Here is a 27,021-nt window from a genome sequence, read left to right as displayed (position 1 = left end):
GACAGACTGTGCCCAAAGATATTCTGTTCCACAAGGGGAGACTCAGGCATTGCCTGGATCAGCTATAACACAAGGCCTGGGGTGCACTGGAAAGAGTGTATCATTTGATGAGAGAGTGTCAAACAGTGCAAACCACCACCACTGCTGGGAAAATAACCCAAGTATATAATCTGCTGGCAGTGGGAAACCCCATTTTCACTCACTGATAGGAGCTCAGGGGTCAGACATATATCACTCAAGGTTGAGTGCTTAGCGTGCAGAACACTATAAAAAGTGTGTGTGTGTGTGAGTATATCCTGGTTAGTGGTCCTAATTTGTTTCAATGGAAATAGTTTACAGTGAATTTCCAATAGGAAATAATGGAAAGTACATTAGTATGCTTTCAAAATTCCTTAAATTGACCAAAACAATATAGATGAGAAAACATTGATAAACCCAGTAAATATAGTTACATTTAAAAATAGCATTGTTATTATATACTGTTTATAAAACTTTGAATTAGTTTTTTTAAATGTCTGCATAGGTAGATTGGTTTCCAGTGTCATCGTTCATGTTCAATTCATCTAACACAGAATGTGGAAACAGACTAGGGCTTTTAATCACTTTATTCAAGTCAGTTAAAATATTTAAAAGGTTGATCAGGAAGGGGAGTGAGATGCTTAAACCCAAGGAATATTTTTCAGTGAGTGATGTAAGAAATGCTGGCAATGAAATTCAATAGCATTATTGTCAAAAGATCAACAAGGAATCTATAGGCATATGTTTGAAAAGTAATGGAGTTTTATGTCTGAGTAGGGTTTTGGAAGCATAAATGTAGGATATGGAAGGTTGATTTATAAGTAGAGAAGCAGTGTTGCCTAATGGACAGAGCAAGGGCCTGGGAGTTAGAAGGACCTGGGTTCTAATCCTAGATAATAATAATAATAATAATGATGATGGCATTTGTTAAGCGCTTACTATGTGCAAGGCATTGTTCTAAGCACTGGGGGGGATACAAGGTGATCAGGTTGTCCCACATGGGGCTCACAGTCTTAATCCCCATTTTACAGATGAGGTAACTGAGGCTCAGAGAAGATAAGTGACTTGCCCAAAGTCACACAGCAGACATGTGGTGGAGCCGGGATTTGAACCCATGACCTCTGACTCCAAAGCCCATGCTCTTTCCAGTGAGCCACGCTGCTAGATCTGCCCCTCATCTGCCTTGCAACCTTGGGCAAGTCAGTTCACTTCTCTATGCCTCAGTTCCCTCAGTAAAATGGGATTATGTGGGACAGGGACTGTGTCCAACCTGATTTTCTTGTATCCACCCCTGTGCTTAGGATGGTGCCCGGCACAGAATAAGCACTTGACAAATACCACAGTTATTATGATTATTCTTAAGTATATATTTTGGATGTGTAATGCAATTATAGACTCTTATTGGGTCTCTCTTAGCTGGTTTTAGCCTCTTTATACCTACTGACAAAGAGAACTGGGTTCTTTTAGGATCCCATTATGTAGCAAGTAGAGATTTGAGGACTACATCTACCTTAGCCCCCTGGCAGAAAGTAACAGTAGCAATTTGGATCTTTGAAAATCATCCTGTGTGTGACAATGATATAGTAGTATGTAGTACCGAGAAACCAATTCTTTGAAAATGGAAATCACTGAGGCCTAGAGGGGCAATGAACATGTGTGACATACATCTGTTGTCCCAACAGCAACAATGGGACTGGATTCATAATTCTGTCTGAGAGGTCTGATAGTCATTCCATGTTTGACCAGGCTTTTGGTGCCAAGCTATTAGGACTAGTGATGGAAACAAGACAGTCGACTTGGGATAAGTGCAGTACGTTGCTCTTGGGATCCCATTGAACCAACCAGGAATATTAGGTTCAAGGTAATCACAAGCCCTGAATACCGGCATACCTCAGGATATGCTCCTTGAAAATGTGAATATATTGTGAACCAATGTATCATGGAATACATTTTCCTAAAGACTTAAATATAATGTGTTAGACTCCTGTTCCAGAACTAACCTTATAAAGATTAATATATAATGATTCTAAGCACTGGGGAGGCTACAGGGTGATCACGTTGTCCCACGGGGGGCTCACAGTCAATCCCCATTTTCCAGATGAGGGAACTGAGGCCTAGAGAGGTGAAGTGACTCGCCCAAAGTCACACAGCTGACAGTTGGTGGAGCCGGGATTTGAACCCATGACCTCTGACTCCAAAGCCCGGGCTCTTTCCACTGAGCCATGGTGCTTAGTTCAGTGTTCTCCACACAGTAAGCGCTCAGTAAATGTGATTGAATGAACGAATGAATCTCCTCTCGGCCCACCCGGGGCTCACATTCCTATCGGGCCGGAGGGCGGGTATCTCATCCCCATTTTACGCAGGATGTGAAACCGAGGCCCAGAGAACTGAAGTGATTTGCCCAAGGGCAGACAGACGGTCCCTACCCAACAGCGGGCTCTAGACTGTGAGGGATTGTCTCTTATCTGTTGCCAAATTGTACTTTCCAAGCGCTTAGTACAGTGCCCTGCACACAGTAAGTGCTCAATAAATATGACTGAATGATTACTCAATCATTTCAGATAAATGGAAGATAGAAACAGACAGAAGTAGCTTGGCTTAGTGGAAAGAGCATGGGCTTGGGAGTCAGAGGTCATGGAGTCTAATCCTGGCTCTGCCACTTGTCAGCTGTGTGACTTTGGGCAAGTCACTTAACTTCTCTGTGCCTCAGTTACCTCACCTGTAAAATGGGGATTGACTGTGAGCCCCAAGTGGGACAACCTGATAACTTTGTATCTATCCCAGTGCTTAGAACAGTGCTTGGCATATAGTAAGCGCTTAACAAACACCATCATTATCATTATTATTATTAATAATAAATAAGAAGTTTACCATAGATCCTCCCCTACTTCCCTGACCCTTGTTCCTTGTTTGTGTGTGCAGAGTTCAGTGCTTTCCACTCAGTGAATACTCAGTTAATACTTTAGATTGATTTATTCATTCATTCAATCTCCTCTTCATTATTCCTAGCAGCTTTCTTGATCCCCACTGTACTTCCCTCCTCCAGTCTCCATAGCCACTTCGTTGCCCACCTGCCCAGTATTTTTTTTTTAAGGAGGTATTCATACAGTTCCCACTTAAGCTTACAGTTCTCACTTGTACTTCCCAAGCCCAGCTTTTACTTCCCAAGCACTTAGTACAGTGCTCTGCACACAGTAAGTGCTCAATAAATATGATTGATTGATTAAGCCTTGTGTTGGAGCTTTCTTGATCCCCACTGTACTTCCCTCTTCCAGTCTTCTTAGCTCCCTCGTTGCCCACCTGCCCTGTATTTTTTTTTTTTTTAGGCAGGTACTTATACAGTTCTCATTTAAGCCCTGTGTTGGAGCTGCTTCCAGCAGAAAGTGGACAGGAAAGTGTTAGAAGGTCCCCACCAAGGCCCTGATAGCTAGGTATTTGAGTCCTGGCCCCGCTTCCTAGCCCCAAATGTCAAAGAGCTGATTTGGTTTGATCTAGACGCGTTACCTCTTGCCATTCTTTGTTGGCTCAGGTGCAAGCACCTCCATCCCTTCTCTTGGCTGCCTGTCAGCTTTTGTCGCCATGGAGACCAGGCATCACTTAGCCCAGGGGCAATTTCAGCTATAGTAGGGACAGTAATTCCCCACAAAACAGCCTTCCTTCTCCATCCCCCAACCACATGTAGCATAGAACTGGGAAGAAAGAGTAGCCTGCAGTTAATGTATGGGAAGTTGGGGAGGGAGCAGTGGCTTTCCAGGTTTTCCTCTATTTGGAGAAAGGCATCCCAGAATCAGGGTGAAAGCCAAGAAATCCCCATCCCTTCCATTCCCACCTCATCTGTGCTACATCTGTCCTGAACCCCTGCTGATGTAGAGAACTCAGTCGTTAATTTGAAAACAACGTGTTGGAAGCAGAGAAGAGAGAGGGACTCTTCCAAGTTGAGCAGTAACATTTATTCAGTGCAGGGTACATTTCCTGCTCTGAGGGTTACAATCTACCAGGGGAGTCCGAACTAAAATAAATTTCAAGTGAGGAGGTAGCAACAGAGTTTAATGATATGCATATAACTGTTGTGAAGGGAGTAGGGTGGGGTGAGTATCTAGGAGCTTGAGATGGGAATGCAAGTGAATAGATCACACAGAGCAGATAAAATTAGATAATAATAATGATGGCATTTATTAAGCACTTACTATGTGCAAAGCGCTGTTCTAAGTGCTGGGGAGGATACATGGTGATCAGGTTGTCCCAGGTGGGGCTCAAAGTCTTAATCCCCATATTACAGATGAGGTAACTGAGGCACAGGAAAGTTAACTGGCTTGCCCAAAGTCACATAGCTGACAATGGGAGGAGTGGGGATTTGAACCCATGCCCTCTGACTCCCAAGCCCGGGCTTTTTCCACTGAGCCATGCTGTTTCGCTCTTGGTCAGGGAAGACTTCCTGAAGGGGGTGTGACTTTGCAGGTGCTCCTACAACAGTTAGACATTGTGTCCTTCAGAGTATGGATCTTGGGACACACTGGCATTTAGTGCCTAAGATATCCCTGTTTTTAGACAGTCATCAACTCACCAGTTGGTGATAATGAGAGAAGGAATGTTAAGGAAACAGCTTTTGACCCAATTGCAAAAAGCAGTTCTATGGGCGAGAAAGCTGAATGTGGGAAGAAAAGCCGCTTTGTTTCCAGTGTAGGAAGGGCAAACGACTTCTCAAACCAAAATATTTTCTGCCTATTGACTATTGAAATGCTCCATCCGGCTGATAAAAGTACAGCCTCACAAATTTCAAACAATGTTGCCTTGTGTTTCTTTGAAAATCGTGAAGTTTTACATTTTTATCCACAGTTTTCTGTCGATTCCTTCTCCCTGTCCCATCACTTCTATCCTTAAATAAGTATTTAAATGTCTAGCAACTAGAAAACCTTCTCCCACCCAAACCTTCTCCAAGGCCTCAGATAGTGCTGTACAATCACTGTATGGTGTAGTAATGTGCTGTGTGCCATAAACATAAAGCCTAATTCTGTCAGAGCTTCTGCTGGAAAACTCTTGGGATAGATATGCCCCATGCTGAAAAATTGAATAACTTGTAAAAGTTTCTTGTTTTTTCTTCAGTGTTTTTCCTTCTTCCTCAGGCACTTCTTCCTCCTGCTGCCCTACTTACCAGATAGTTGGAGCCTATGAGGAACAGTGATGAGGGAATAATGATTTTTTTTCACTTATTATTCCTGATGAATAGCAAATTATTCTAATAGCATTTACAATTCCATTTTTGAGAAATAGCTTTTAAGGAATTTCTCTAGTTCTAGACTCTGTCAGCTTTTCAGGGGGTCAAAATGTTACTGTAACTAGGTGAATAGAATTCCAATTGGCATCCCCGAATATTGCATGCCTGTGTCTGAACACAGGATTTGACTGTAAACCTTTTTATTGCCTTCCATATTTGCTCCTCTTTCCTCCCTTAGCAATCCTACTTTATGTCATCCTTTATGTCATAAAGTAATCCTACTTTATGGGCTGGGCTGTAGAAGGAGAGAAGGGAGGTGAAGTAGGAGGGGGCAAGGTGATGGAGAGCCTTGAAGCTGAGGGTGAGGAGTTTCTGCCTGATACGTAGGTTGATTGGTAGTCACTGGAGATTTTTGAGGACACTGGAGATTTTTGAGGATCAGTTATGTCCCCTTTTCCTCTAATGTGCCCCCAGTCTTAGTCTCCTTTCCCTTCCTTAGCTGTCTGTTTTTTGGGATCTTTTTTTTGTTGTTGTTTGTTGGGTTGTTTTAAAAAAAAATTCAAAAAGACTCTCCCTGAAAGGCAGTTCTAGGTTTTTGTTGTTTTTGGTTTTCTTTTCAAATCGTATTTTTTGCAATTCTGTATAGACATGCACATGGGTTCATCTGTGAATCATCATCATCAACTAATGGTATTTACTTACCTCTTACTGTGTGCAGAGCACTGTACTAAGGACTTGGGAGAGGTTTGTTTTTTTTTTTTTCCAAAAGTGTCTTAATCCTTTTCATGTAATGCTCCAGAGTCACTGCTGGATATTCTCCCTTCAATTACTGGGATCCGTTTCACAGAAGCAACTAGCGGGTCTCCACTGGATAGTCTGGAAACCCCAGTTGGACATTTGGCATGACTCTGCAGGACAATCATCCTAAATCTTAGAATTAAAGTTCCTTAATTTCATAAATCACATTAACTATAAATATAATGAAGATATTTTGTGTGCCTGGGTATGCACAGCTCCATGTAATTCTTGCAATATCCTTTATGTAAGCAGAAGCTCTGGATATGGGATTTATGGTCTGAAGACTTCTAATAGGGTTTGATTCAACGGCTTTTGACATGGTCTGTAAAATGAGGATTAAGACTGTGGGACATGGACTGTGTCCAAACTGATAAAATTGTATCTGTCCTAAAGCTTAGAACAGTGCCTGGCACATAACACTTTACAAATACCACAATTATGGTGCGTGGGTGACCTTCAGGGACTTAGCATTGGGCAGCTGAAATAGCCTTCTTTTTGATGGTCCTGTCTTTGTTCTATGCCCTCTTCAGCCTGTTAAGCAGATAGCTATACATATTCACTTGTCAAAATGCCAATTTGAGCATATTCATCTTCAAAAACACTAATGGTGTTCCACAAACAATTTCAGTGTTCTCCATTAGCTGGCTCCCTCAAATTGCCTGCTCTCTTCTCCCACTAGAACTCACTTCATACTCTTTTCTTCTTCCAACAAATGTTCTAACTGTCCCTTACTCTCAGCTCTGAAACTGACTCACCATTTCTGGAATGTTTTCCCTGACTCACTTCCATCCAGGCACTTAACTTCCCTTAAAAGTCTCCTAAAAGTCACCTTTTCTTGGCTGTATTGCTTGACTAAATCAGGAGAGCCATCTCTTCAGCCATTTCAGCCTATATACCTTTATTTAATGGTATTTTATTTTAAGCCACCCTAAACCAGTCAGTTCTCTGATAACAAGGGGATTACATTTTTGAAAACATCATGTTGAGGAAAAATCACCATAGGGTACGCATGTTGTAACCAGTCCCTTGCCTGTACCCAATCCTTCTTCTGACCATCACATCATGTTCTATCCAGACCGGTGCATGTTGTTAGGAGAATATTCCCTAATTCCACAGCAGTATTCTATCCAAATCGTATATTGAAAAGTTGGTGAGAACTGACGGTTCACATATTCATTCATGTGTCTGTATTCTTCTCTTCCATTAGTTTGTAGTGCATCAAGGATAGGGATTGCATTTTCTCTAAATTTTTTGGTATATTCCCCAAAGGTCTAATACAGCCTCTGTATACAGTAGATTCAATAATACATTTGGCATAGACCCTGTTAGAGGCAACATACGGACTACATGTGTTACACCTTTACTTCATGAAGTGCAACGAGTTCTCTGGGCCTCAGGGGCTAGTGTGAGGTTGCCCTGCAGGTTTTAGCAAAAGGTACCAAGGAAAAACTGCTGTGCCTAGGCCTAGAAGTACTTTACAATGGCACAACTGGCATGCATTTCCAGTGTTGCAGTGTCCTTTAAGGGAGATGAGGCCTAGGGAAGAGAAGCAGAGCAGTGAAGAGATACAGAAATTTGACTTTTGTTCCAGTCTTCTCCTCTTAAGAACTGCTCCCACTCGGTCAGAGGAGGGGTTAAAGGATCTGTGCGGGAGGGTTATCTTTTCACACGCAGGAAGAAGTGGAACAGCTTCCTTCAGAAACTGTGAAAGGGAAGAAACTTGAGTGCTTGGAATGGGTGACCGGGATTGTTTGGTGGGGAGAGGGGAAGAGGTCATGTTCTTTGAAGAAGGTAAAGTTTCTGCCCTCAGGATGCTTGTGTTTTCTCCTGTCATGTTCTGGTACAGCCTAATCAAGGAAGCAGTTTGAGCAATATAAAATATTAGCTAAATAACCATGGAGGAAAAAATATATATTATATGGATTTTCATAAACTAGTCCTTAAGGTAGAGTTCTGAATGTATGATGCGATTGGGTGAAATAATATCTTTCCAGGACCTCAGTGATTGATACACAAAACCTAGCCCAAGATCTTTGCAGGCCTGGGTTTAACAGACAGCTCCATCTTGTCTGGGCCTCTGAGAGGTTTGGTTCACATTTATTTATTCCAATATGTGTTTGGAGTCAATTCCAGAAGGCAAATTTGTTTCTGATACCTTTAAGGGCATTAGATGTTTACTAACTACAGCACAGAGCTAAGACCTCTCTCTCAATTTCCATCATTCCATAGCCATTTTAGTAATTTTGGAGCACATATTTTTTAGGTCAGCACAACACAGCACATAGGATATTTAGAACTTGGAATACAGGATGACATCTGGCTGAGAAACAGGATAGCATAGTGGAAAGAATATAGGCTTGAGAGTCACAGGATGAATTCCAAACCCAGATATACCACTTGCCTGCTGTTTGACCTTGGGAAAGTGACTTCACTGCTCAGCACCTCAGTTTCCTCCTCTGTATAACTGGTCATAAATGCCTATTTTCCTCCCCTTTTAGACTGTGAGCCCTATGTAAGACAGGGACTGTCAGACCTGAACATCTTGAATCAGCCCAGCGTCTAGTACAGTGACTGGCAAATAGCAAGTGTGTAAAAATACTACTATATTATTAGTATTGATTTTGATTATTAATGAAATGGAGAAAAATAGTTTGTCAGAGGTGTAGATCAGTCCCTTAACTCAGAGGCAGTCACATGACCTCGTGACCTTGTTGTGGATGTGGTTGCAAAAATGGGGATCCCAGAGATTCCCTTTTGAAAACTGAATTTCTTTCCATGATGCTGCCTGGGAAATACTTGTAACAATTAAACAGATGATGGACTCTCCCCTAGAAAATGATGGGCAAGTCTTGATCCAGTCCTAAAGAGAAGCAGCAAAGCGTAGTAGACATGGCACAGGCCTGGGAGCCAAATAGTTGTGGGTTCTGATCCTGGCTCTGCCGTTCGTCAGCTGTGTGACCTTGGGCAAATCACTTCTCTTCTCTGTGCCTCATCTATGAAATGGAGAGTCCCACGTGGGGCAGGGATTGTGTCCAACCTCTTGCTTGCTTGTGTCCACCTGACAGGGACTCTTCTCTAGTGTGCTGGACAGAGTAAGAGGGATTCAGGGTTAAAATTCAGGTAATGTCATTGATTTACTGTATGATGGTAGGTAAGACCATTAACTTCTCTTTGCTTCAGTCCTTTCTAAAGAGAAGATGATAAAAATGCTTATTAATGCTTTGAGAACTTTGGATAAAAGACCACTCTATGGATTTCAAATGTTGAAGTTGTTGGCAGCAGCAGCATGTATCTTTGCCGGTGCAAAAGTTCTTAAGCCAATAAACCTCAGGAGATTTCTTTCGTTGAGAAAAGATAGTCTCACGGTGCTTCATTTCCCTTCACATCACTCTGAAAAATTTGTTCCAAGAAATGCAGTGCAGGTAAGAATTAGGACTTATCTCTGATCTCACTCTTTTACCTGTTGTATGTTCATCAGTCTTTCTCTGGTTGTCTCCTCCAGTAGACTGTGAGCTGGTTGAGGGCAAATATCATACCTTCTACTCCAGTTGTACTTTCCCAGCAACCTAGAGCAGTACTCGGCATGCAGTAGATACTCATGAAATGCTGCCGCTTCTGGTCTCTTGAATTGGGTGCTTCACCAGTCCACCAAAATGTTCTACCACTTAAGGAGGGCCCTTTGGAAAGAAAGGCAGGATAAATTAGGTACCAATGAGCACGCTCTTGGGTTAAGTAACTCCAAACTTCCCCACTTCCTACCTCTTTCTGAAAGTCTCAGCATCTGTGACTGTTAGGCAAAGAAGGTTTCCTTCCTTTTCTCCATGAAACCATTGCTTATTAGGAATCAGAAGGAAATCTTGGCAGAGAATGAAGGGGAAATGACATCTTTTATTCTTTAAGTGCAACCCAGCCTCCTGTCATCTCAAATAATCAGTTTATTTTGTGCAATGAAGAAGACTGGTAAACTGGTTGGTCAGATTGGCCCCAGCACTGCACCAAGGGTCTGGAATGTATATGCATTCTCTGTTGTTCTGTTGAGTGGAGATAACTGTTCCAATTTTGTTTTATCATATCAAATCTTTTATCCTATAATAAAATCAAAAGAAAAGTCCTGTTTCAGCTTCTTCCCTTTTCTTTCCCAGCCCACCCCTTAGTCCTAATTAGCAATGAAATATCCAACAGAAAGACACTAGCAGTCGGAAGGAGGAAGGCAATCAAGTGGTTTGGTTATTCTCCAATCTGAATAAGTATTCTCTGAGCAATTGGGGTTTGATCATCTGTCTCCATGTTTTCTCCTTCCAGCATGCAGTGCTTTCTCCAGGCCCATAATTACTGAGTGTTTTCCTCCTGTGTACAATTCTTTATCCTAAACCCCCTGCTTCAGAAGACCTATCAGTGCCTTGAATTCCCTGGCAAAGCCAGATGAAATAAAGTAATCATCCTCATAGTTCAGGCAAAAGTTTCTTTTTGTTTGGACTTAATTTCTTCTTTTACAAGTGGAATCATTTTCCCAACATAAATGTGGGAAGGGGGAATATTTAGCAAGGGGATACTTAAATTCAAAAGAACTTTTGCCACAGGGTCCTAAATGAGTAGAGGATCCTGCATTTGAGAATAGTGGATTTGTGTAGTGAGAAGACCACACAAGTCAGTACCTTTATCCTGAAGACAAGAGGTTACAGAAATAAGATATGAGAAACATGTTATTCAATTTATTTAAACAAGCCAAACAACCATAGTACACAAATTCACAGGAAACCAGGCTTCATCAGTTCTGGTATCTGTGGTTTTCTTGAATTTACTTCAGGCCTTGTTCTGGGAAAAGTAAGTTATCAGGTCAATTGTGCAAAATGTTTTTTTTTTTTTTTTTTTAAACTCTCCTCACTTCAAAACGATGGTGAGAAATGCATTCTTTTTATGGGCTGTCCAGATGACAAAAGGTATCCTGGGAAGGAATCCTTGACGTATTGTAGAGAGGTCAATGGTTGGGGACAGCGGTGAAGAGAAGAAGGCAACTATCTCTTTGACACTGAAAGAAAGTCTGAAAATAGTTTGTGCTCCTCTAATATCATTAATGAAACCACACAATGATGTCAGTTCTGATCACGCTGTAATTTGAGTTGCTGATTGTGTGATAACAGGCTTCCTTTATACGTATGTCTGCAGTGGAAAAGACTATGAGATTAAGTATGAGTAGGTGGAACTAGTCAAGAAAAATAACTTTACCACAACAACAACAAATTGCAGGAGAGAGAGAAACCTCACAGTGAGTACAGAGAAAAAAGTGAATTCTAAGTATTATTAAACATGTGAAAAAAGAGTCATTTATTTAATAGGAAGTAACTCATTCACATAAACATAACTTTGTGGTCATTCAGAAGTGCGTAAATACTACTAATCAGCCTACCACAGATTATCATCACAATTTCTTGGGAAATGTCACGAACATTGCACTTTAAATTCAAAAGGAAAAGAATGAGAATTTGCATCAATCAAATAATTACAAAAAGATGCAAAACTTCATCTTCTGTTATAAATTTTTTTATTCCCCACCCCAAAGAACCCATTTTGTCAAGTTCAAACAAGATGAAGTGTGAGGTATCTAAGTTGCGAGGTAAATTTGGATGAAGGGATGGGGTTTTTTGGTTTTGTTTTTTTTGTTTTTTTGACAAGCACAGAACAATTTCCTGTTTCTAAGAGAAGAGCCTTAACAGACTGGGGGAAAAAAGGGTTGAAAAGACTTCTTGGACATCAAATAGCTTTTATCAGGCAGGTTTGTGATAAGTTTCTTGTTCAGGAAACTGTAGATTACATTCATCATGAAATATATGGGTTTTTGCAAAGGCGGACGTAAAGGAATAGGCAAAATTTTATGGTTTTTCAGTACTTTAAATGTGAAAGAATATTCAATAAAACTTTTTTTTTCCTCTTTTGGATAGTCATATATCCAAGGAAATTAATTACCTTCAGGGAGTATTCCTCTTGCTGCTGCCCAAACCTCACACCCTCAAGTTCACTAACATCTCACCCTCATCCTATCCATTCTCATCCTTTGCACTCTGTTGTTCCCACCCTCTCCCATTCTACAGACCAGTTAATTGCATCCTCTGGAACCCCTTTCTATGATGAGCAAATTCAACATCATCCCCCATTTGGTCCCCCATACACATCCATGCCAACGCTACCCTCCCCACTGAAGTCAATTCCCTCATTCCCCTAGCTGACTGTCAACCTCGTGCCGACAACCTGCAGCCCTGAATCACCTCCCTGAGTATGCTTCTTCACTTGCCGCGGAACACTGCTGGTGGAAATCCGGCCATTGGTCTGATCTTATCCTCAACTGCTTTAACTCTGCCCACTGCTCTGCCCAGCAACAATACTTCCTTCAAGCACATTACCTGCACTATTTGTTTGAGTCTTAGCTTCCTCAAACCTCCTACCCCACATCTGCTCCTCTCTTTCCCCAATGACCTAGCCTCATACTTCATTGATAAAATTGAAACCATCAGGCATGCTCTCCCTAAAATCCCCTTTGCTCCTCTCCAGTCCCATCTTCCTCCTGTATCCTCTTTGACTCACCCATCCTCCCCTGCAGTATCTCGAGATCTCTCACCTCCTCTCAAAATCTACCCTCTCCACTTGCACCAATGACTCCATCCCTTCACACATTATGAAGGCACTTGCTCCTTCCCCTCTGCTCTCCTTGACTGCAGTCTTTAACCACTCACTTTCCACTGACTCCTTCCCCACTGTTTTCAAACAATCCCATGCACTCCTTATCCTAAAAATACCCTTCCTTAACTCCCACATGGCACCCTTTAGTTATGCCCCCATTTCTGACCTACCATTTTTCTCCAAACTCCTTGAGCAAATTGTCTACACTTACAGCCTCCACTTCCCCTTTTCCAGTGTTCTCCTTGACCCTCTGCAATCTTTCACCTCCTTCACTCCAGAGAAACTACCTTATCTAAGATCACCAATGATCTCTTTCTTGCCAAATCCAATGGCCTCTAACTCCAACTTCCTCGACCTCTCTGCTGCCTTTAGTCCTGTGGCCCACCCCCTTTCCCTGGAAATGTTATCTAAATTTGGCTTCATTGGCATTGTCCTCTACTGGTTCTCCTAACTTTCTAGCAGTTCCTTCTTAAGCTTCTCCTCTGCCTTCCAATCTTTAACTGTGGGGGCCCCTCAAGGCTCACTTCTGGGTCCCCTTCTATTGTTCATCTACACCCATTCCCTTGGAGAATTCATTCTCTCCCACCACTGTTTCAGCTATGGTTTCTACATGGATGATTTCCTAATCTACCTCTTTAGCCCTGATCTGCCCTCTTCTCTGCACCCTCACATTTCCTTCTGCCTTCAGGGCAGCTCTACTTGGATGTAGTAAGCGCTCAATAAATACAATTGATGATGTCCCATGGACACCTCAAGCTCAACATGTCCAAAACAGAACTCCTCATCTTCCCACCTATACCCTGTCTTCCACCTGTATTTCCCATCACTATAGACAATACCACTATTGTCCCTTTCTCGCAAGCCTGTAATCTTGCATTGTTCTAGACTTAGCTCTGTCACCCACATGTTTGATCTATCACCAAATTTGGTTTGTTCGATCTTCACTACATCACTAAAAATCCACCCTTTCCTCTCCATCCAAACTGCTCCCACGCTGATCCAAGCACTTAACCTATCTCACCATGACTACGGCATCTTCTTTGCTTACTGATTCCTGACTCCTGCCTCACCCCACTCCAGTTCATAATTCACTCTGCTGCCCCAGTCACTTTTCTAAAAAAAATAGTTCAATCCATGTCTTTCCATTCCTCAACAATCTCCATTGGTTTCCCATCCACCTCCTCATCAAACTCCTTACTTCTGGCTTTAAAGCGCACAATCAGTTCACCCCCTCCTTCCTTACCTCACTGATCTCCTATTACAGCCCATCCCATACACTTCGCTTCTCTAGCACCATCTTGCTCACTGTGCTATCCTCTCATTTATTTCCCCGCTGACCCTTTCTTGTGTACTTCCTCTAGCCTGGGACTCCCTCCCCTCCATTTATGCCAGACCACCCCTCTCCCCACATTCAGAGTATTATAAAGCCTACTCACTCTACTTCAGTCTCATCTGTCTTGCCACCCACTCCTTGCTCATGTCCTCCCTTGGGCCTGGAAGCCCCTCCCCCTTCATGCTGGGGAGCAACGTGGGCCAGTGGAAAGAGCATGGGCCTAGGAGTCAGAGGAGCTGGGTTCTAATTCTGATTCTGCCACTGGACCGCTGCATAACCTTGGGCAAGTCACAACTTCAGTGCCTCAGTATCCTCATCTGTAAAAATGGGATTCAATACCTGTTCTCCCTCCTACACAGACTGTGAGGAGCCGTGGGGCTTGATTCTCTCCTGATTCCCATTCTGAAGTCCATTTACATCCCTCTCTGTCGGAGATCCGGCTGAGCCCTCCCCTGCCATTCTCTATTTCCTTTTTTTTTTTTCATGCATGCTATATTCTATCACCCTCTGCCTCCCTAAGATTCCAGCTCTCCGGTTTCTCCTAGCATTCACTCTTTGGTCCCCAGTCATGCCTCCCAAACTCTCCCTCCTCCTGGCAGTCCCTTTTATGTCTTCCTTTCCTCTTCCCTAGGGCTTGTCTGCTGCTGCATTTTTCAAGGCAGAAGTCTATGAGACAGTTTTCCAAAACTGTGTCCTTCTCACCCCCTGCCTTTGGTTAAAAGAAAAGGATGGGATGTGCCTGCAGGAACCTGACAGGGGCTTGGCAAAGCCCAGTGCTGGAGGAAAAAGGCCACTTAAGTTTTGGCCACTCCCCAGGCTTTAGCCCAGTTTTTTTGGCACATAGTAAGTGCTTAATAAATACCATAACCATCCGACCAACCCAGAGAGGACATGCCCCCCCACCACTCCCAAAACACACACACACACACGCACACACACTTATTCTTTCTCTCTCTTTCTCCCACAGAGTGAACCCCATTGACCAGGTTAGGGGAAGGCCAATCTTTCCAACTGAAAGTTTGTTCAAGACTGTGTCTGGCAGGGTTTATTACTCTATTTGTACATATTCTATTTATTTTATTTTGTTACTATGTTTTGTTTTGTTGTCTGTCTCCCCCTTCTAGACTGTGAGCCCACTGTTGGGTAGGGACCGTCTCTATAAGTTGCCGACTTGTACTTCCCAAGTGCTTAGTACACTGCTCTGCACACAGTAGTGCTCAATAAATATGATTGAATGAATGAAACAGGGACTGTCTGACCTAATTAACTTGTGTCTATAACACTTTAAGTGCTTAACAAATACCATAAAATTGAGTGCCATAATATCTAACAGACCATCACTCTCCCTACCTTCAAAGTCCTCCTAAAATCACAAATCTTCCAATAGGCCTTTCCTGACTCTCTTCATTTCCCCTACCTTCTCTCCCTTCTCCCTTAAGTATTTGATATTCACCCTATCCTCACCCCTGCCACACTTATGTACATATCCTTATATTCTGTAATTTGCCCTGTCTATAACTTAATGTCTGTCTCCCCCTCTAGACAGTAAGCTCCTTGTCAGCAGGGATCATGCCTACTAGCTGTATTGTCTTGTGCTTAGTACAGTAAGTGTTGAATAAATACCACTGATTGATTGGACCTGTTCCTGTTTTCCACCCTGCAACTCTCAGAGAAATTTGGAGGTGTCTCCTGTTTTAGCTCCATCTCATCTCCTCTATTTCTCACCTTTGCTACATTCAAAGTCCCCTTCTCCTGCCTGTATTCATTCATTCATTCGATTGTATTTATTGAGCGCTTACTGTGTGCAGAGCACTGTACTAAGAGCTTGGGAAGTACAAGTCGGCAACCTGCACTTTTTTATTGTTACCTGCTGATTTCTGGTTCTCACTCTTGCATTTGAGTGACACTGATGAATAGCTTTCCTTTCTACTTTAGATGGCCTACCTATTCTGTTGGTAGCACTTAGTGCTCTGCAACACAGTAAGGGCTCGATAAATGTCACTGCTTTATTTCCATCACCTACACTGATCCTTGTGGTCTTCAGCTTGCCTACTGTTAACCCAGCTGACCCCCTAGAGTTCCTTGCTTCCACAAATTGCCCAATTCTGCTTTCTTCTTACTCTACCCCAAATTAGCAACACATGCCGTTCAAATGTACTGACATGCTGTACACTTTTTTCATATAAACTTCACCATGGCTTTCTTTTTTTTTAACCTTGGCATTACCCTCAACTCATCTCTCTCATCCAACCCACATATTCATCCTGTCAGTTATACCTTCACATCACTAAAATCTACCCTTTCCTCTCCTCCAAACTGCTGCTACACTGATCCAAACACTTATCCTATCCCATCTTGACTACCTCATCAGCCTCTTTGCTGACCTCCCTGCCTCCTTTCTCTCCCCACTCCAGTACATACTTCACACTGCTGCCTGGATCATTTTTCTACAGAATTGTTCAATCCATGTTTCTCCATTCCTCAAAAACCTCCAGTGGTTGATCATCTTCCACATCAAATGGAAACTCCTTACCATAGGTTTTAAAGCAGTCAGTAAACTTACCCCCTCCTATCTTACCTCACTGATTTCCTACTACAATCCAGCATGCTCACTTTGCTCCTCAGAACTCCTTCCCCTTTCATATTTGACAGATCACCACTACCCACCTTCAAAGCCTCATTAAAAACACACCTCCTCCAAGAGGCCTTACCCAAATAGTTCTCATTTCCACTACTCCCTTTCCCTTCTATATGACCCTTACACTTGGATTTGTACCCTTTATTCACCCTACCCTGAGCCCTATAGCACTTATGCACATATCCATAATTTATTTTAATGTCTGTCTGCCCCTCTAGACTGTAAGCTCCTTTAAAAATTTATTTTATGGTATTTAAGTGCTTATGTGCCAGACACTGTACTAAGCACTGGTGTAGATACAAAGTAATAAGGTTGAACACACCATCTGTCCCACACAGGGCTCACAGTCTTTATTTTCCCCATTTTACAGATGAGGTAACTGAAGCACAGGGAAGTTGTAACTTGCCCAGTGTCACATTGCAGACTAGTGCTGGAGCCAGCATTAAAACTTAGATCCTCTGAATCACAACCTTGTGCTCTTTCCATTATGCAACACTGTTGCTCCTTGTGGGCAGGGAACATGTCTACCTACCAACTCTGTTGTGTTATACTCTCCCAAACACTTAGTACAGTGCTCTGCACACGTTAAGCAGTCAATCCATACAACTAATTGGTTAGTCTACTGTCTATCAGTGCTTAACAGAAAATTCTAGGTCAAATTGATAGAACTGCTGAATTTAATTGTTGAAAGCTGACTGAAAGAATGAATGTGTTGCTGAAATTCCAGACACAGCTATACCAACAAAAAGCCAATTGCTCCACAGTGGAATTTGAGGACATTAATTGTTGGATTTAGGGCAAGGTGGTTTTCAAATGCTCAAAATAAACCTCACAACTTAAACAACGGTCATTTGCTCTAACTTTATTGTTATATGTATGTATATGGGCTCTAAACATCATGGACTACTACCTGAAATTGTGTTGCTATTTTAAATTTTGAACTATTAGGAAAATAATCTTCATTAGCAGGATTCTTATTTCGTTGATATCATTATCTTTATTAGTTATAATAATGAGGATTGGTTTTATTAACTGTGCAGAAAATAAGAATTAGACTAATATTGAGTCCCACCAGGACCTTCAGCACTAGGACACGTAATTTAGAAAAAAATATGAGGAACTAGGCATTGGATTGCTATTTGAGACTTCACAGTGCTGGTCCCAGGGCTCAGTGAACACTGGAGGCCAGAGATTTTGCTGCATGCCCTGCGTTTTCTTAGAAAATTTTTTTGTGTGTGTGATGTTTGTTAGGCACTTACTTTGTGCCAGAAATTAAGCACTGGGGCAGATACAAGCTAATTAGGTTGCAAACAGTCCATGTCCCATGTGGGACCCACAGTCTTAATCCCCATTTTGCAGATGAGGTAACTGAGGCCCAGAAAAGTTAAATAATTCATCCAAGATCACACAGCAGACAAATCATGGGGCCGGGATTAAAACCCTGGTCCTTCTGACTCGTGGGCCCGTGCTTTATGTACAAGGCCTCGCTGCTCCTCATGATGGAAAGAAAGTCTGAGGAGCAGAGGCTTTTTTGAAAGAAATTCTGGAGACTCATGAGCAAGCTATTCCAATGCAGAGAAGGCTGGGAAGGGCGATGCACACTGTCGAGTTTGTTAGAGTCAGACCTCAACAGAAGGGAAAGGTGAAAGCCAAAAGAGAGAAAGCTATGCTGGATCAATGAAGAGCAGCATAATAAAGGGTGTGATTGTAGGGGGGTAAAGTTTAGAGTGGCCAATGTGAGAAAGGAGTTCAGGAGGCTCCAAAGCTACTGTAAAAACAACTTCGCCTGTAGAAATTGCAAGATCCTCTAGGTCAGGACTTGGTTTTCCTCTTTTTCTATGTACTCCTAAGGATTTCTTTGTACAAGGCTCTGCACGCAGAATAGACAATCATTAATATTTATAATTCAATTCAATCCTTTATTGAGCACTTACTGTGTGCAAGGCACTGTGCTAAGCACTTGAGAGAGTACACTATAACAATAAATAGACACATTCCCTTCCCATAATGAAAACTGAAGAAGGGAATCAAGGAAAATATTCTTGTTTGAGAACTAATAAGACAAGAAATCAGGAAAGGGAAATAAATCCGTCTTTAAAAAGCCAAGAGCAAATCCATGACCTAGAACAAATCCTGAATGCCCTTCTCTTTTTAGTTCTAGTTTATGAATGAGGGGCAGACCTTACATACAATAAAGATATAATAGACAAAATATATAGTTGGACTGCAGTTAGGCTTTTGATTCCATCTGATGAAACACTATTATGAGCAAGGAATGATCCATACTTACACAGCTAGTTCTCAGGGGTCACACCCAAAGTCAATGGATCAGTGTTACCTGGGAGGAAACTGTTGATCTGAGGCCCAGTGGGGAAAAGTCCTAAGACTGGCTTATTGAATATCTTCATTGATGACTTGATCTGAGATCTAGACAGTGCTCAGTGAACTAAATAGGTGGAGTTGTTAACACTTTGGGAGACTTTCAAGGTGACCCTGGACAAGTTGCAAACACTGGCTATAATTTCAAAGGGATTAAGTGGCAAGTAAAATTTAGGGAGAAACAAATAAACATAAATTCAGTTTGGGGGAAAAAAGATGGCTTAGGTACAGAGTCTAGGGAGAGTAACACCTGGGGGACATACTCCTTTACACAAGTAATGTGGCCATCCCAGTACAAGGATTCATTAAAGAAATGGAAACTCAGACTTCCACTCTTACAGAAGATGGGTTTGAGGAAGAACAGCAAAAATGATCTAAAGGATAGATAATTAGGTCCTAAGTTAAAGAGTGGCAGTTATAAGAACTGGTGCTGTTTTGGCCCAGAGTAGAGAAGCTGAGGATTATCCTGAATACTATCTCTGAGTGTATGGGGTGTGTTAATAAGAGGCTCTATGTATCCACAAAGAATCCAAAAAGAGAGAATTGATTTAAATTTAACCATTAAAAGAATTTAAATTAAAAGAATTCCTTTTCCCTACTGGAGTGGCAAGAATCCTGGAATGGCTCCAAGGGAGACTAATGAAATCTCTATACCTTAAGCTCCTTTGGGGCAGGGAACTTATCTTTCTACCAACTGTTATACTGTGCTCTCCCAAGTGCTTAGTACAGTGTCTTGCAGACAGTAAGCACTCAATAAATACGGTTGTACTGTATTTTGAGAGGTTTTTGAAGGGAAAAAAATGATTTAGACATTCTGGAGATGGATCAGGTGACCTCCTGCTGTCCTTTCAGGGCTGTTGTGTGATTTAGTATGTGGTCTACAGGTGTTTGCATTGTTTATGAAAGCGGTCTCGGCTTAAGGCGGAGTCGGGAACGGGAATTTCAGGTCCACCTCTTACACTTCCCCCACCACATCTTCATGTAACCTTGGGCAAGTCACTACCTCTCTGGACTTTAATCAATTCTTTCATCTGTAAAATGGGTTTATACTTGTCTGTCTCCTAGTGTGGTAATGTGATTTTATTATCTACGAAGCACTTTATGATCCACGGGTAAGAGGTGCTTTAAAAGTGCAAAGAAACACTTTCTTTTACCCTCCTGCTGTATGTGTCTGTTGAGTATGCATGTATCTTTGCAAAGTTCCTTTGTTTTTCATATTGTTATATTAAAGTAAATGCTTAAAAGCTGTTTTTGCTAAGAAAAATTAATGCCTATGGCATTTCTCATGAACAGCCCTACAAAAACATAACATAATAAAAAAAAACTAGTTACATATGATGAAGGATAAAAAAGATTTCTGTAAGAAAACAGATTTCTGTCTCAGGCTTCTATGGGGTTATTATAAACAACAGTGAGTAATAATGATTACAGAAACTCTGAAAAATACATTGACAGTGTCATTTTAAAACAATTCTGTTAAGAGGCTTTTTACACACATTTTACACCGGGTGGATATCCAAAATGGTTTTTAGATGATATTAAGAGGATTGTTTTTCAAGGTACAAAAAGCATAAAAAGCAAGAAGGATCAAAGAATGGAGAATTATTTGGCAGGATACATGAGAGGAAATGATATAATCATATTTATTAATGGTAATATACAAAAGTTACTGCTGCGTTATAATGTTAAATTCTTAAACATAACTAATTCTCTGCACTATATGTTACTATTAAAGAGCAGCTTCCCCCTCCTTCTCTGACGATGCCACCAGATCTTCTAGTCTTCATATCTCTTTAGCAAATTACATCTTAATACTCTTATTTGATGCCAAGGTCTTTACTGGTCAAACCTCCTTGAGGGCAGGAAACAAGTATTTTGCTTCTGTCCTACTTCCTCAAGTGCTTAGTACAGTGGCTTGCACTCAGTAGAAATATAAAATGGTGTGAGAAGCAGCATGGCGTAGTGGCAAGATCCTGGCTTTAGGAATCAGAAGTTTATGGGATGCAATCCTGGCTCCACCACTTGTCTGCTGTGTGACCTTGGGCAAGTCACTTGACTTCTCTATGCCTGTTACCTCATCAGAAAATGGGGATTGAGACTGTAAGCCCCACGTGTGATAGGGACTGTCCAACCTGATAAAACTTATGTCTACCCTTGCAGTTAGTACAGTGCCTGGCACATAGTAAGCACTTAGTGAATACCACAATTATCATTATTATTATTATTCTTATTACCATTGACTGATTGAATTGACTCTCTCCTCCAGTCTTAGGCTAAACAACACCATTCCTCGTGAGAAACTAGGAAAGATGATAGGGTAGGGGGCAGGCAGCACAGAGAGGAAAAGAAGTGTGAGGAAACAAATGGGTAGATTCTCTTGTCAGTTTTGCCCCCATGATCATTTTTTCATATTGGTTTCCCCTCCTGTTACATCTCCTTATACTGCATCTATCTTATGTGACTATCATCCTGAGAATTCTGTATTTGAGAAGTTTGCTTTTATGATTCCCAGTTGCAGAATGCTAGTTTAATTTGTGCTACCCACAAATGAGAAGAGTGGTTTAAGGCACAACCAAGTTGTGAGTGGTCATTTTACTACAGAAGTCAGTGGCAAAGTTGACAAGATGTTGTCTGAATATATTCCCCACCCCTAGTCTATTAAAAAACATGTCCCAAACATAACTCCTCATATTCCCATCAAAACCCTCTCCTCCCTGCAACATTCCCATCACTGTTGACACCACCATCCTCTCTGTTTCACAAGCCCACAACAATAACATTACCCTGACTCACCTCTTTTATTCATCCCGCCTAGTTGGTTCTGTCACCAAGTCCTGTCCATTATTCTTAGCTTCAAAAGCCCTCTAAAATTTGCCCTTTCCTCTCCATTAAAATTGCTACCCCTTGTCATATCCTAATCAGAACTACTCCATCAGCCTCCTCACTAACTTCCCTGCCTTCAGCCTCTCCCCTTTCCAGTCCCTATTTCACTCTGCTGCCCATATCATTTTTCTAAACATTCTGCAAACATCTCTTCACTCCACAAAAAAAAAAATGGTCAACAGTCCATCTCCACAGCAATTAGGAACTCCTTATCATTGGCTTTGAAGCATGCAATCAGCTGTCTTCCTTCTACCTATCCTCGCTCTTCTTCCAATACAACCCAACCCGCACCTTCACTCCTCTTACACCAACCTACTTAATATGCTTCAGTCTCATCTCTCTCACTATCATGTTCTCCTTCCTTCCTGGAACTCCCTCCCTTTTCATATCTGATAAACCACCTCTTTCCATATTTTCAAAGTCTTATTCAAATCATAGCTACTCCAGGAAGCCTTCCCTGACTAACCTCTCATGTCTCCACCCTATACTTCTTCCCCTCTATATCTTCTATAACTCACCTCTCATCAATAATGGGGTAAATTTGGGTGGCATGATAGATTGTCATGTTCTACACAGCCATGTTAGAAGTTGCGACAAAAGCCTGTTTCATCCTGTCCTCCAGGAAATTTTCAATTTAAAAGGCTACACTAGAGACATTCACTCATTGTTTACTGATGACTGCACCATAAAAGCCCACTCAAGAACACATGCAGATGTTTAAGAACCTCTGAAGAGCCCAGTGCTATGGACCAATGTTAAGCCAGAATAAAAATGAGTTAGTTTACTAGCCTGCATCAGGAAATTCAGAACTGAATAACATCCCTGAATTACGTTATCTAGGCAACACATTATCCCACAGTGTATCACTAGACGCAAGGAATTAGAAAAATCAAATGAAGAAGGCCAGCATGTTCTTTGGAAGATTGTCAGAAGAGTGTGCTAGCACAGTGGCATCAGGCCTCAGGCCATACAGAAGGTCTACAGAAATGTAGAGCTACCCAACCTTTTATTGTGAGTTGAAGATCTTAAGATCTTTTATAGTTGTATGGTAGACTGAAGTGCAGCAAGGGAGACAGTGGAAACACTTTAAGGGCAGAGAAGGACAATTTCAGATTACAGCTGAAGGTTGAAAACAACCATTAGATAAACCAACTCGGTGTACTCAATCAAGTAAAGGAGTTACTCTCTCTTTGAGCAAAAGCAGCTAAAGACTAAAAAGAATAAATAAAAAACATTCCAGGCACTGCAAAGAGCAAGCATGTCAGTGCTACATGAAACAGTCGATGGATGTATATAGTGGGGTGGTGACCATCATTTCTGTGTCAGCCTTTTTAGTAGCGCCAGCACATATTTCTATTGGTAGCATCATCCTCAAATAAGAATGATGTGTGTTGGGTGTGTGGCAGTATGTAAGCATTACTGCACTGTACACAATTTCCTGCTGTGCAGTCTAAAAAGAAGTCTTAGTCAAAGGCAAGATTGTGAAGTAGAGCTAGAGAATGTGCCAGTTGTGAATGTTCCAGACTGCTTTGTTCATCTTCATGCATGGTAGGAAAAGTCTCATTCCTGGTACTAATAAAGGGCTCAGAAAATGAACCAGTGTTGATCATCACATACTCTTTATTTGTACAGTTATAAAGCTCAAAGATGGTCTTTGTACTGATAATGTATGAGCCAACTTCAATTTACTGTAGTTAGGAATGTTGAGAAACAATCCGATTAAACAGAGATGAGTAACTTATCTTGAGAAGTGACTGGCTCTGCCACTTTACCTAATGGGTAAGTCACCTAACTTTTCTGTATCTGTTTCCTCCTCTGTAGAATAGGGGTTCTCCCTCCCTCCCATTCTCCCCCTCATTTAGACTATGAGCCTCATGTGGGACAGGGACTGGGTCCAACTTGATTATCTTGTATCTACCCCAGCACTTAGTACAATACTTCACATATAGTAAACACTGAGCAAATACTACAATTAATATTCTGAAGTGAAGAGGCTGAGTTGCAACAAGCAACCTGCTCATTAAACTGAAATTGCAGTGGCAGACCAAGCCCTCACATAAAAACAAGCAGAGTGGAAAGATCATACATAGGTCTTTTTAGGCGCATGGCACATATATAAGATAGCAGTGCCACAAACTGCATCACCTTCAAATAAGTATTCAAAACATTCAATACCTGTATCTTAATTTTTCTGGTCCTTGAAACAAACTGAAATAGTGTTAAATAGTTGTAGAACAACTACAATAATGCTTTTCTAGAGGAAATGTAGAGTAACAAGACAGGGTATGACACAACAGGATGGATGACACCAACATAGTTGAAACTTTTTTTGGGGGGTGGGGGGGAGCTGGGGAATTTGGTATGTAAGTCCAACAGCTTCAAAATGAAAATTTAGTTAGTGGTAAACTTGCAGCTACTTAAAGATTTAATGTGATATCATTTTATTAGGGATGTATTTTTACCTCCAAAACACTTAATGAAAAATATTTTCTACACACAGCATTTTTCAAAGCTGAGAGAAGGCTAGTCTCTGAGTGGATGAGTATTTGGGTTTTGGCCACCATTTCCCACCTCCTTCTCCCCTCCCCCACCCAGGAAGATCTGTAAATTTTGCATATGGGGATCTAGGCTAAATCCGTATAAAAATCACAGATGGCTGAATATTTTCCTGTTTTACATTTTAGGTGGCTCATATTTGCTCATTCCACAAAATAGCAAACATCGGTCAAGGAATGCATCCTAGACAGGCCCTTTAGAAGCAGCATGGTTTAGTGAACAGAGCGCGAATTTGGGAGTCAGAGGTGGTGGGTTCTAATCCCCCCTCTACCACTTGTCAGCTATGTGACTTTGGGCAAGTCACTTCACATCTCTGTGTCTCCATTACCTCATCTGTAAAATAAGGATTAAGACTGCGAGCCCCACTTGGGACAACCTGATTACCTTGTATCGACCCCAGTGCTTACAACAGTGCTCAGCACATAGTAAGCACTTAACAAAGACCATCATTATATGAGATTCGATTGTAGCTAGCTGTTTGAAAGTATTTAAAACTCTTTGAGGGTCATCTTATGACCTTCATCAAACAATCTTTGGGAACAGATGTACTTGATATGTTCATTTATTCCCATTTGTGTTTGTGGAATGAAAATGGGATTGCTTATGATCTGTTGGGTTCCAAGCATAGTTATTTCAGGGCAACCTTTGTATGGGCAAACGCTGGGTATATACTTGAATGCTAAAACACCAAGAAGCACATGCAAATCTGCAGAAATGGGAAATATATTTTTCTTTGTTAGAAATCCTGGAAACCCCAAGCTCAGTAACCTCCTGCTTTAAAAGGAGTCTCATGTTTGAGCAGGAACAGAAATTACGCTCGTGTTCCTCATTCCCCTCCGTTTCTTAGGCAAATCCAGGGCAAGGTACAGCCCTGAGTTCTTGATGAATGCCACTGTTGCATTTTTGCGTGAAGTTTAAAATAAACAATTAACCTATTTCCAACCCAGTGTTTGGTATTGATTTAATTTAGCATGTGTTATTCATCTGCATGCCTCACGACGGTTGCTTAATTGTCTAAATCTTCCCGTGTAAAGCATTGCCTATGGAATCTCTTTCCACGGAACACTCTTAGCAGAGTGTGGCTTACTATTTCCATAACATCTGTCTTTTCTACTATAGAACAGATTAACAATTATGCTTTTTTTAAAAAAAAAAGAAAAAAGAAAAAAGAAAAATTTGGTTCTGCTGCAGTAGTTTGCAGTACCATCAGTAGGTCAGAGAAATAAACTTGCTCCCATAATGCAGCTGGTGGGATTGCCCTTTCCTTTCTCTCCATCGTACCCCCAAATTCTTTATTATTTCCATTAAAAATGATTGTCGACGAAAGACAGCATGTGCCCCCTCCCTGCCACCACCACTACCACCACACATCCATGCAAAGCTTCTTTCAATTGTGTTAAGCAGTAAAGCAGAAGGATTTTTTAAATTAGTGTTTTGTTTTGGCAATGGTTGCTGATGTGTTCATGTAATACAGTTTTAATCAAATCCCCAATGCTGAAGACCTTTCAGCAGTATCTTAGGCTGCACTGTACAGGGATTATTCCTCTTGAAGTGGTCACTAGGGAGGCACAATTAGCTGTTCCCATGGAGAAGTTTGTTACAGTAATAAATAATAAGTAGCATAGGTAGCAATGGAATCAATTAAAGATATTTTTGACCACCTAATGGTTTATGGGAATGCTAAATAATTGACAACAACAAGTTTTTGACTCTCGGTTTCATACGTGTGTTTCGCTGTAACTGGACGGTGACCACTCAGGCAGGACAATCACTAAGGTTGATGTTGACGGTTTATTACAGCCTCACTGCTTACAATAATAGAAGACGGAGGCAGCGCTTCAGTTTCCAGCCCGATTTGGAGAGGGTTAAAACTTGGCCGTAAATATTTGCTGCAGGCTGAAATCTAACATATGAAGCCCGAGAGCAAATTGTGTTATCAGTTTCAAAAACAATCTGTTTAGCCATTTAAAAATTGTACCAGTATAAAATAGAACAATGGAAGTTTGCTGGCTGAAATTCTTTGTGCTTTGTTTAGAGCTCAAACAGCTTTGATTTAAAAATGGAAATTTGGCAAGTGGCACATTTGAAACATGCTCTAAACACTTTTGGCACCTTGTCAAAAAAAATTAAAATGGTCAAAATACTGTGGTTTGAAAATTGGCTACTGTAAGCATACAGTCACTTTATAAATACAATCTCAGAAGAATTTCTGGTTTATGGGATTATTGTGCATATTCTATGATGAATCGACACGCCAGCCATTACCTAAATAAAGGCAGTGATCCACGAGAAAAGCAAGATTTACACGAAGGAGCATAACGACTTCTTCAGAGGTTATTGGGTGAATAACATGTCACTGTTGTCACGGGCATCAGTTGGCATTTATCAGGCAGACCCAAATATATTGGTAAATTCAGTTTAAAAATGGTAATGAACACTTGATTGTGGAAAGTATGTTCAGTGAAAGCCCAAAGTGTATTAATTCAATAGGAACATTACTTCTACTAAGGTAAAACCCCAGTTTTG

Source organism: Tachyglossus aculeatus, chromosome 2, assembly GCF_015852505.1.
Source record: "Tachyglossus aculeatus isolate mTacAcu1 chromosome 2, mTacAcu1.pri, whole genome shotgun sequence".
In the NCBI taxonomy this organism is placed as follows: domain Eukaryota; kingdom Metazoa; phylum Chordata; class Mammalia; order Monotremata; family Tachyglossidae; genus Tachyglossus; species Tachyglossus aculeatus.
The sequence above is the reverse complement of the archived record's forward strand: the minus strand, read 5'-3'. Positions refer to the sequence as shown.